The 11464-nt window shown below is 46.4% G+C and overlaps 2 long non-coding RNA genes across 4 annotated transcripts; both read left to right on the top strand.

Moving 5' to 3' along the window:
- On the top strand, nt 1-2494 carry LOC123187492 (uncharacterized). Of its 2 annotated transcripts, XR_006494022.1 has the most exons (4): nt 1-199; nt 281-461; nt 1221-1329; nt 2130-2494. It is a non-coding gene; the product is annotated as an uncharacterized lncRNA (long non-coding RNA). The 2 variants fall into 2 exon arrangements; XR_006494021.1 differs by having other exon boundaries at nt 137-461.
- A 48-nt stretch (nt 2495-2542) lies between these two features.
- Nucleotides 2543-4144, top strand: LOC123187490 (uncharacterized). 2 transcript variants are annotated; one of them, XR_006494020.1, is made up of 6 exons: nt 2543-2710; nt 2935-2984; nt 3069-3242; nt 3321-3431; nt 3687-3788; nt 3881-4144. It is a non-coding gene; the product is annotated as an uncharacterized lncRNA (long non-coding RNA). The 2 variants fall into 2 exon arrangements; XR_006494019.1 differs by having other exon boundaries at nt 2839-2984.
- Nucleotides 4145-11464: the final 7320 nt, after the last annotated feature.

The following is an 11464-nucleotide window of genomic DNA, read 5'->3' as shown; positions in this document are numbered from 1 at the left end:
TATAGCCCCAGGCGTGACCCAACTCGCAACTACATTATCCAGCAGGAATTTTGCATGTTTGTACACTTATAAAAGCCCAGCCCCAGACGTGCACATCCATTGCCATGCCTCAGCCCATATACAACCCAGAAAGCTCTCCACCGCCATCAAGCCCCGACGAACGATCGCTCCAAAACGAATCAGAAACAGATCTCACATGGTAGCTACCCCCAAAAAAAGATCTTGCCTGATTGCTGCTCACCACCTCACCATCGCTGATCTCTTTCCATCGTTTCGCCAGATCGATCAGAAAACAAACCTCGTTCATGCTGCGTCGCCAATTCCCCTCGACACTTCGACTACTTGACTCGACGAACCGTACATCCGGACCTGCGCGGCTGCGCCCGGCGGACGGCGCCACAGCCCCCATCAACCGTTCTATTCTGTTCAGCTCCATTTACACAACCGGCTGGACATGATAGGTAATCTGTAGTTTCTTGTATCATTTTTTCCTAGTTCTTTTGTAGCAGCCAAAATCAATGAATTAGTGATGTTAAAATTCTATCACTTTAGTCAATTTGTTCATATGTTCTTATTTTGCAAAATTTCAAATGAACACTTGATTTAGTCTATCCAATGTCTTGGTTTTAAATACTAGTACTTGATTTATATTTACAAGTCCATGTCCTTTTATTATTGCTTGTGAACAGACAATGACCTCAAATGAACAAAGTCTTCATTAATTGGTACCAACTTTCCAATGATGGATATTGTTAATTTTTTTTACATATTTTATCAAAATTGCTCTTAACATAATATGAATTCATATTTTTCATTTTGGTGAATTTGTGGTGTACTTCTAACATGTATTAGCATGCGTGGTATTTGATTTTTTTATAGCCACTTAGTTTTAGCCCTAGGCTTTGAGAAATCCTGCCTCCGCCTCTGGGCGCCGGCACCGGCAGCAGCGATCGATCTAGGGGAGGCTGTCCCTGGTCTGCGCTCCCGAAAGCTAAAGGTCGATGATATGATAGAGTAGGAGTGAGAATGTGTATGAGTTGACGCGCATGCCTTTCTTTGTCCTCCGGCCTCGGTGCCTCTGCACGTTGCGATAAACTGGTGCCCGGCCAAAAGGTTGGTCCGCCCGTATCTGCTTGCACATCATATCCATGGATTTTAGTATGCCGGCCTCATTTTGTTTGAATGAGTGAGTTTTTGAGTTGATTATCTCTTTGAAGCAGCTTGGGAGAGACACACTAGTTGTGGAGGTTGTAGGTGGACGGGCCCCCACCACACGTGACACGTCCCCCGCCGCTCGGTGATGCCCACCATGTTTTTCTCGGTGGATATGTATGCCTTTCTTCATTCTCCTTCATTATCTACTCCTTTCTTTTTGGTTTATAGCGCTTATCTGAAATCTTGATTTTTTTCATTTTATAAGACTCAATTTGATTATTCTCCATCACAAGTTCAGATTCCAAGGTGCTTTAAATAATTACATGCAAGTATTAATAGAAAATGGACCAATGCATGCATTGCAATTAATACATTGGTAAACATAAATTTTTAAAGAAAACAAGAGCATTAATTGGGTGCTTTTGCAAATTACAAAAATGTATTTCATCGCTCATCATCTACCTTGGTTGGTGAGATTTTTGAATTGAGCCCTATAAACCGGAAATGAGGGAGTATTTGCTTCCTCGATCTCTTTGTCTTCTTCCCCCTTCATATACCCACCTTGGTTCCTTCGTATACTAGTACTCCCTCCTTTTTATTTATTCCGCATATTAGATTTGACTGAAGTCAAACTTCATAAAGTTTGACCAAGTTTATATAAAACAATACAAACATTTACCATAATAAATCTATATGAACTGAAAGTACATTCAATAATGAATCTAATGATATTGATTTGTTATTGTAGATATTAATAATTTTATTTATAAACTTTATCAAAGTTAAAAAGCTTGACTTTGATCAAAGTTAATACGCGGACTAAATAAAAACGAAGGGAGTACTAATATAGTATAGCGCCGTATCCTGGCATTGCCAGCTCTCGCTCCTTTCGAGGTGTCCGTCCGTTCGTGTGTGCGCGCCGCAATGTTGTCCTTGGCTGCTCTGTTCTTGATGTGCTCTCTTCTTGGACATAGGAGGAGAACCTAAGCGTTATCATCAGAGCCTAGCTGTTTCCTCGCCGAGCAGTTGACAGATCCTGGTCAAGCTTAGGAGGGCGACCGCCATGGAGCCCGGAAAGGTCAGCCACAGATTCCCAATTCAAAATTAAGCAAGGTAGGGGGAACATGAATCAACGCTGAAACTGCTATGTGGCTCTGGTGGGTGGTGTACCGGGACCTGAGTATCTCCCCGTCTATGTCTACAAGAGCATCTTCGCCGACGACATCGCCCACACCGACTCCAACGACGAGATCCTCGGCGTCCTCTCCTTCATCTTCTGGACGCTCACCCTCATCCCGCTCCTCAACTATGTCTCCATCGTGCTCCAAGCCGACGACAACGGCGGGGGGGGGGGGGGGGGGGGGGGGGGGGGGGGGGCTCGCTCACGAGGAGCTCTCCACCTACAGCCTCGAGCGCCCGCCGGAGGTCGCCCACGGCTCCCGCGTCAGGCGATGGCTCGAGGCGCACCGCAGCCTCAAGACCGCCCTACTCGTCATGGTCATGATCGGGACCTGCATGGTCATCGGCGACGGCGTCCTCACCCCCGTCATCTCCGGTATGTGCTACTTGTACCATTTGTATATTTAAGTACGAGCGCAGGAAGTCTCTTGTCAAACCTGATGAGCTCCGGCAACTATCAACGATGATACAAAAATTACATGACTGGTATTTGGAAACATGCAGCAAGGATGGGACCGATAGTATTTTGCTGGAAATTAAACATGAGCATGACTTTATTGGAGTCGACATGATGTACGTTAATTTGTGAAATTATTTCAGTTATACAATCAAGACGCCATCAACAAAACTATCGTGACTTGCTACTGTCTGTAAGTATTATTTCTATAATTAAGTCTCTAGCTTAGCTCGTTTATTGTATGTATATATAATTATCCTCACTATATATTATGCAGATTGAAGATCGTCGGGTGCAAAAGAGGACAAATCTATGATGTTGGGTTCATTAGCCCAAATACCGTAAATGAATGGGCGGTACAAAACAGAGCCAAACATATTGAGGAAAACTTGCTAAACGCGTTCCTTCGACATCAAAACAAAAGGGAAATACTCTTTCCTTACAACTTCAAGTGAGTGTTACTGTCTTAGTGCATATTCGGTTTCGCTTACACGACATTAAGTGTAATTGATGAGTTATGCGTGCGCAGGTTCCACTTTATTTTGCTATCCATTAAGCTTGACGTGGGAGTAGCAATTATCTTAGACTCGAGACGTAAAGAGGCTAAGGAGTGGTCGGACATGAGTGAAATGCTCCAGAAGTAAGTTCAATCATTATCACATCATATCGGCAACTTTCGTTCATTTCCTGAAATTAAGTAATCATTTTATTGGCTGGGAAGGATTTGGAATAAATTCACCGGAATGGTTTCGAGTCTAGAGAAGAAGAAGCTGTGATTTACGCATCCTAAAATAAGTAGTACTAGCTAGTTCCGCACATCTCTCATTGATTCTAATTTCATCAATACCATTGTCATGCTTGCTTATCTGTTTGATTGAACTCTATTCTCGTAAAGTGCTTGTGGCAGGCACACGGGAATAATTTATAAGGATACTATGTTTGCGAGTTTATTTGCCACTAGACCTCTGAGCGGGGCTTATCTAACAAACAATTTGAAGTACGTAAACAATATTCATAATTTTATTTTATTATCATCAATTGTATTGAGTTTCATTCATATATATGTATTGACCCCCTTCTTTAAATTAGATATGGAAGAAGTGGGACGAACTCTTACCACATGATCGCATACGAGCAATTCAAGAGGAATTGGTAAGATTTTTTCTTGACCACGTCATACCTAAAGACGGAGAATACCATGCAGAATTGAATGATTTGGGTAGATGATGTCAGGGATAGTAAGAGATGTTATATTGTCTATATGTAGTACCGTCGGATAGATATACGAAAACTTGTTGTTCAACCAAGCACAGAGAAAGAGAGGTCACTTCTCTCTATATATGTTTATGACGATGTTGTGTAATTAATGGTTCCTTCATTTGCTTACTAGCTACCGTCGAGTTCTCTCTATATGTAGTAGCTAGCGTCGACCAAGCACGAAGAAAGAGATGTCACTTCTCTATATAGGTAGTAGCTAGCTAACACAATACGAAACCCCTAAACCCTCCAAAACTCCTAATCCCCCCCCCCCCCCCCTCCTTAAAAAAAACCAGCGCCTGGGAGCTGCTAACGCGTGGTTTTTTTTTAGTCCCGGTCGGTGTTACCAATCAGGACTAAAGGTCCTCCTGCCTGGGCGCCCCACAGCGGCCACGTGGAGCTCTTTTAGTCCCGGTTCGTAAGCCAACCGAAACTAAAAGTGATGGGCATTAGTCTCGATCGTTATGTCCCGGTTGCAGAACCAGGACTAAAAGTCCTCTGAAACCGGGACAGATGCTCTGTTTTCTACTAGTGTTCATTAGCTGTTATGTTGGCCACAAGCAGAAGCATAAATTAAAACAAATACGATGCATAGCTGAGAAAATAAAATTCGAAACAGAAAGCTGATTAACTAAAATGCCTTACTTAATTTTCTTCCATTTCATTTGTGCTACACGAATTGCTGCAGGGTGGCTCGCATTGTACAAATTTAAGTATACCACGTGGACGAATATTGTAGCAGACATGATTCAATGTGTTGCGATTTGTTTCATACTTGGACACGATACCTTACAAGCACCATGTTACTATTTTTAGCTTCGAAGGACATATCCATCCTCCATTGATTTGTAACTGTGTAGCCTGTTCAAAAGAAGATTAAAATCATAAACTAATTATTGGTTGAGGAGAGGATAGCGTATGTTTTTTTTAGAAAAGGAGGATGACCCCCGGCCTCTGCATCTGGGCGATGCATACGGTCATTTTATTAATTATTTTCACAAGATCTTACAAAGTAATACAACAGTAAGACTAAACCGCCGTCTAAGCAACAAACTATCGCTACACCTATCCACTTGATGAAGGGCGCAGATAGCCTGGGCCAAATACCAAACAGACATCGCAGCCAAACCTAACATCTAAGACCTGAGGACCCATCCAGGACGCCTGTCGGGCATGGGTCTCGCCGGTCCGGCGTGCTCTCAGAGGCCGCCGCCGCCAACTGCCATCGCTCCATCTTTAAAACTATACTGATGCATCAACCTTGCTCGGTCTAGCTATCGTCGACGCCACCATGGCGCCCAACGGTACCTCCTCCCTGCGCGCAAACAGCTAAGCACGTCGCGGTCGCCACTGATACACCTCAGCACCATGCTGCCAAGTACCACCAGCCGACACAGCTTGAAGTCTTTGGAAGATCTGTCGTGCGTAGCACCTGCCGAACAGGCATGACTCAGCGTAGCACCTGTCGGCCAGGCATGACTTGACAGCTCCATCGAAGCTCCGTGCAAGACGAAGCCGCTCCACCTCCCGCCTCTGTCTTCCAGCGCTGCTCCACAAACGATGCTCTCAAGAGAGAGACGGCATCGTAGTACCGTCATCGTCCGATCTGGAAGACCAGATCCTAGGGTTTCCCCCGAAGCAGCACGAGTGGGTTGACAACAGTTACACGACGATGCCTTCATCAAGGTAACGACGTAAAACGCCGTCATCGCCCGCCAACGGCTCGGTTTTCACCGGCAACTATGTCTCCCCGACACGTAGCCGGGACTAGCTGACGGATCTCGAGATCCGATCACCCAGCCGCAGGCCGATCACCTTTGACGGAAGAGATGACCACCACCGCCGACTGCATCGGTCAGAACAGATCTGACGGAGGTGCCGCCTACGCGACCACCAGGCCCTCCACGCCGCCGCCGCCGATCCAAAGGCAGATGGCGCGCCGCCGCCGCCGCCGACTGCAGTGCCGCCGCCGCCCGAACCGGGCTGGTCGCCGCGCCCGCAGCCCGCGCCGCCTCCGATGCCGCCGCGCCACAACCATCGCCGTTGCCGATCGGATCTGAGGCGCCTCCACACGATTCAGGGATCCGCACAACCCCAGATCCACGGGAGAGAGGTGATGTCCTCCGCCACCGCCGTCGGCCCCCGGGCTTAGACCGGCGGCGTCCCCCGGCGGCGGAGGAGGGTGGGGAGGAAGGAGTATGCGCCCCCGGCGGCTGGGTAGGGAGCCGCCCGAGCCGCCCTGACGACGCGGGGGCTGGGGATAGCGTATGTTATGTCTAAAATAATTTATCTGATAATGAGATTAATTACCATAAGGAATAAGCATCAAGTAAATCTCCATGTCAAAACTATATTACGAGTGGCAAGATTCTGCAGAGTACAAAGAGATGTGTTGAGAGATCAGAACATGTGTGCTTCTCCATGGCACTCAGTGATCAAGCCGTTCATGGAGTTTTGCATAGACGAGGATCCTTTTGAGGAGCAAAGATGTCATGGCCACTGAGCACCTTGGAATTTGCTTTCATATTTGCAACCTCAGCTTCCTATGGTCCTCTCTCTGACGCATACCTACCCCATGGTGCTTTGCCATCTTGGCTACGGAAGTTGGATTTTGGGGAGAAACACTTTCTTCCCTGTAGGCACCATAATAGGATCCAAACTCCAAAATATTCATAAATGTATATAGTTCGTACATTATCAAGTACTTAGATTTGAAGGAGATCCACTTTTGCGTGTGTGGTTTAACAAAGAAGTCGTCTGTACGAGAGACATATCAATCCCACTGGGCTGCACTCATTTTAATATATAACAAGAAGTGAGATGTAAATGGTGCAACAGTGTGTTGGAAAAGCAAAACCCTTTCCGTCAAAAAGAAAAGAAAAAGAAAACTAAACCTCAGTATGCCATACAACTTCCTCATTACTTCTCCAATAATCACTAAACATTAATTTGAAAGGGGTGTCCACCCTCTACCCTAGCATGAATCCATAGACGGAGTTCAGCCATAATTAGCGCTACCGTGGCCGTGGCCGGGACGCCTTGTGTTCGAAGACACGGCTGTTGCGCTTGAGCCAGATGAAACGTATAGTGGCCAAGGCGGTGGTGTTCAGATGTCTTCTTTGGCCTGCCGGTGCCGCCTCCACCATCTGTGGCCACCATTCTACTAGGGGTTTCGCGCCATCCGGAGTGAACCTGTGCAGCCTCAGAGGAAGCAACATGTTGTACCAGACCTCACGAGCGTATGCACATCCCAGGAGCATGTGAGTGGTATCCTCGTCTTGCTAGCAACACAACTGACATAACCGTGTGTGCAACATGTTTCTTCGTGCCAGCCGATCCGCCGTCCACAGCCTAGCTCGCCCCGCGAGCCATGCGAAGATCTTCACCTCTAGGGGAGCCCATGATCACCAGATGTGGTCGGCACAGGGTGCGAGCTCCCTACCCAGAAAAAAACCAGATAGTTACTCTACCATGACTTGGAGTAGACGTATACAACAGCAGCTTCTGATTATCATAGCCTCGGTGTTTGCTAACAGCAACATCTCCCTTGGGCTCCTCTTAGCACCGCCCGATCTGCGACACGGTCGGGGGGATGACAACGTCGATGCACCCGACAGCCTGGGCGAAGCGGGCGCCGACGCCGGTCTGGACTTTGAAAACTCCATCCATGAAATACGGGAGTCGTCTGTCACCGGATTCTTGGGAGGTGGCAAGGCGAGACACGTGGTGAGGGGGGGTCAGGAGGCGCAGAGGGAGGCGACCAACGGCGAGAGCCATGGCTTTCAAGTGGGAGGATGGCGACAGCATACGAGCGAGCAGGAGACCTAGCCTCGCTCGAGAGGAAAGGGGTGGGGCAATATGTTTTTCTTTGAGTAGGGGCTGATTTGGTGGGGGAAAAATCATAGACGGGGATGTTTCCTTTTCTCGTACGCGAATAGAGACGTGCGATGGAACGAAGGAGCGAGGCGAACGAAACGAAACAAACTACGACCAAACCGACCATCACCACCGCGGACTTCTCTTTTAAGAGTAGAGATTTGGTAAATACGACTAATTGTTTTGGTAAGGGTGGGAAGGCCACAACGTATCATTATGAAAGAGTTGAATGATGAATCATCATTCACCAATTTTTCTTTAATAGTACAAGATTTGGTTGTTAGGAAAGGTAAAGATTCGATGCATTAGAAAAGATAAGATTTTAGCATTAACTGTCATGAAACTGGATTTCATTGTTTGGTAACGTGCTATCGGTTCCTATCCATTTGAAAAGTGGCTAGTTAGGAAAGGTTTTATTAGACGATAAAAAACCGATGTGAAGGGGTGGTGGTGGGAGGTGAGACGGAAAAAGAAAACGAACAACAAAAATCATGGACGCAATCCTCCTGACTGCTCCATTAAAAATAGAGATATAGGATGTGTTTTCAAAAAAAATCGTGAACCAACCCATGATTGAATAGTAAGGAGGATAGTGTATACTCAACCTATCAGAATCAACTCATAGACTTCACATCAATTAGTGCTCATATTTTTCTGAATTTATTTATTTCAGGCCTTCCATCGATGTGCGGCCAGTTAGAGGAGACGTTCCTATCGACTACCGACTATGTAAGTGTCTGTGTCGACTTCGTCAATCTTAAGATGATGTGCCGGCTTACTCTTTCAAATATTATGCTTATAGTGATAGAGTATGTGTGCATACGTGTATTCATATAGGCGAGTGTATAAACATCTACATATGTACGATCTTAAAAAGAAGACCCAAAGACGCGGAAAATGCGCGCATACATTCGGAAAAGCAGAGCTTCGGTGCCTCTGCATGGCAGCCGTCCGCGCAGCGGCGAAAAGCAGCATTCCGATTCCCATCGGCGTGCGTGCGTGCGTGCGTGCATGCATTCAGCGGTGCTACTAGTAGTACTCCAGCGAGTTCGCACCCACCCTATTCCAGCACGTGAGGCTGCCCCTGCTCGCGACGCCAATCAGTGTCACGGGCACCGTAGTAGTAGGAGTAGACCGGAAATCCCGGCGACTTGTCGCAGACCGGGAGAGAAGAGAACGTTCTTTGCCCCCTGCGAAACCGATGCTCTTGCCCGTGGCCTTCGCCGTGCGCGGCAAGCAGAGCAGCCGGCGCGTCCCACTCCCAGCACGCGAGCAGCCACGGCACGTTCGGGGTCGAGATCGCCGCCGGACACGGCACGCTCGATGCGGCCAACGCGGAGGCGTTGCGACTGATGCCCTTCCCAGTGTTTCATCGTGAATAGGTGCTAAGCATGTCACATAAACGAAAAAATGACATGACATAATATTTAAAAAGAGGAGAAAGCACTTTGATGACCTCAGAAAAAACCAATATCAAACACGAGAATCTAGATAAACAACTTAAAATGACACAATTTAACTAATACACGAAAGACTTTAGATGTTAACTTGTTATAAATAAAGCACCTATGCATTCGGGAGTTAAGTTGCTAAAATATTTAATGCACTTAGCATCTCATCTGCTCCATCGGTTTTAGTTTATAAGGCTGGTCATAGTGGGGAGTAACTTATACTAGTGTCATGCATATGATACTAGTCTAAGTTACTACCTTTATAGTGCAGAGTAACATAGTATTAGTGTCATAGATGACCTCATTTATTAGCTTGTAGACTCATCCTTTCTCGGGAAGCGCTATGTTACAGTAACATATTATGTTACTCTCAACACCTCTCTCCTCGTTAACTACATGCCACATAAGCAAAAAAAATTGGAGTACGCTATGTTACTACCTAAGTTACTCCCACTATGACTAGCCTAAGTCTTGCGCGTATATCTAGGTTGCCAATTTTATCACCCTAATGTAAACTATATAACATAAAAATTATATTGTTTGAAAATAAAACATCTGAAGCTTAAATTGATATATTTTTTGTAATCTATGACTTGTATTAGGTTTGTCAAATTGACATCACTTGACACATGTGGTAAGCAATCCAATTAATTCCAAAAGGTTTGTCAAATTGACGACCTAGGGGTACGCGCACGCCCTGTAAACTGAGAGAGAGGGAATAAGCACCATTACATTGGAAGATGTCTGATGCGGCGACGGGCGAAGTAGCATGCCATGCGGGGCGCCGCCGCGCCGCACCCAGCCGGTGGAGGGTCCGCGACGGTGCTAAAATTTAGGGGGTGTTTGTTTCCAGGGACTTTTTTGTGTAGGGACTAAAAATGTCCCTCTTAGAGACTTTTTTACCAAACGGGAGGGACTTTTTAGGGACTAAACTAGGCATTTGGGACTAAATGAAAAAGACTCTCAAGGAGAGTCTTTTGGGAATTTTTGGGACTTTTTCAATAATGCCCCTTCATGCATCCATTGGCCCGCCACCCCATGGTGTTGTTTGATTATTATTTTTTATATACTAGAGGCAACATGATCATTTAATAATCTCTAGGAAGAGACTAGAGACTTTTTAGTCTCTGAAAACAAATAAGGAGAAATTTTTTAAGAACTTTTTAGTTGGGACTAGAAAAAGTTCTATGACTAAAAAACCAAACACCACCTTACTACTATGACTCTTCGGAGGAAACGGACGGCCTTGTCATGCATGCTACTAGTCATTTATTTACTATCCCATAATTACTACGGGAGCGAGTGGCGGTGACGATTCGCTTGGATCTCCATAGATCTATCGGCATTAATTGGAAGAAGAATGCAAGATTCTTCTTGAGCATGTCTAGCGCTACTACCGTGCTACTAGTACCATCCATTCGCAGTCCTAGTTGCTGGTGCCGAATGCCGATCAGTTGCCATCGGCCGGCTCGCCGATCTCGGACCAACCAATCAATCAATCTTCTCCCCCCGCCGAACCCTCAAGAGACACCCATCTTTTCAGCGAGGCATCTCCAATCGTCGGCATCGCTTTGCGACAAAGCGGAAAAGGAAGAAAAGCCTAGATTTTTAGTAGCCACGAAAGATGCGAGGCGAGCCCCGCCATTAGCGCGGGGCGCCGGCGCCGGCAGCCGCGATCTGGGGGAGGCCGTCCCTGGTCCGCGCCCCCGAAAGCTAAAGGTCGAAGATGATACTCCTTCCGTTCCTAAATACTTGTCTTTCTAGAGATTTTAATAAGTGACTACATACGGCGCAAAATGAATGAATCTACACTTTAAAACATATCTACATACATCCGTATGTTGAGTCCATTTAAAATGCCTAGAAAGAAAGTATTTGGAAACGAAGGGAGTAGTTGATAGGGGTCGGCAGAGTGCCGTGAGAATGTGCGTGAGTTCACGCACGCACATGCCTTTCTTTGTCCTCCGGCCCCACCCCACCCAACCACACTCACGGCCGCCGGCCGGCCAAAAGCTTGGTCCGCCCGTGTCTGCGTGCACATCATATCCATGGATTTTAGTATGCCGGCCTCACTTTGTCTGAACGAGTG

The sequence above is a fragment of the Triticum aestivum genome, chromosome 2A, assembly GCF_018294505.1.
Source record: "Triticum aestivum cultivar Chinese Spring chromosome 2A, IWGSC CS RefSeq v2.1, whole genome shotgun sequence".
NCBI lineage: Eukaryota > Viridiplantae > Streptophyta > Magnoliopsida > Poales > Poaceae > Triticum > Triticum aestivum.
Note: the sequence above shows the minus strand (reverse complement) of the source record. Positions and strands in the feature narration are given on the sequence as shown.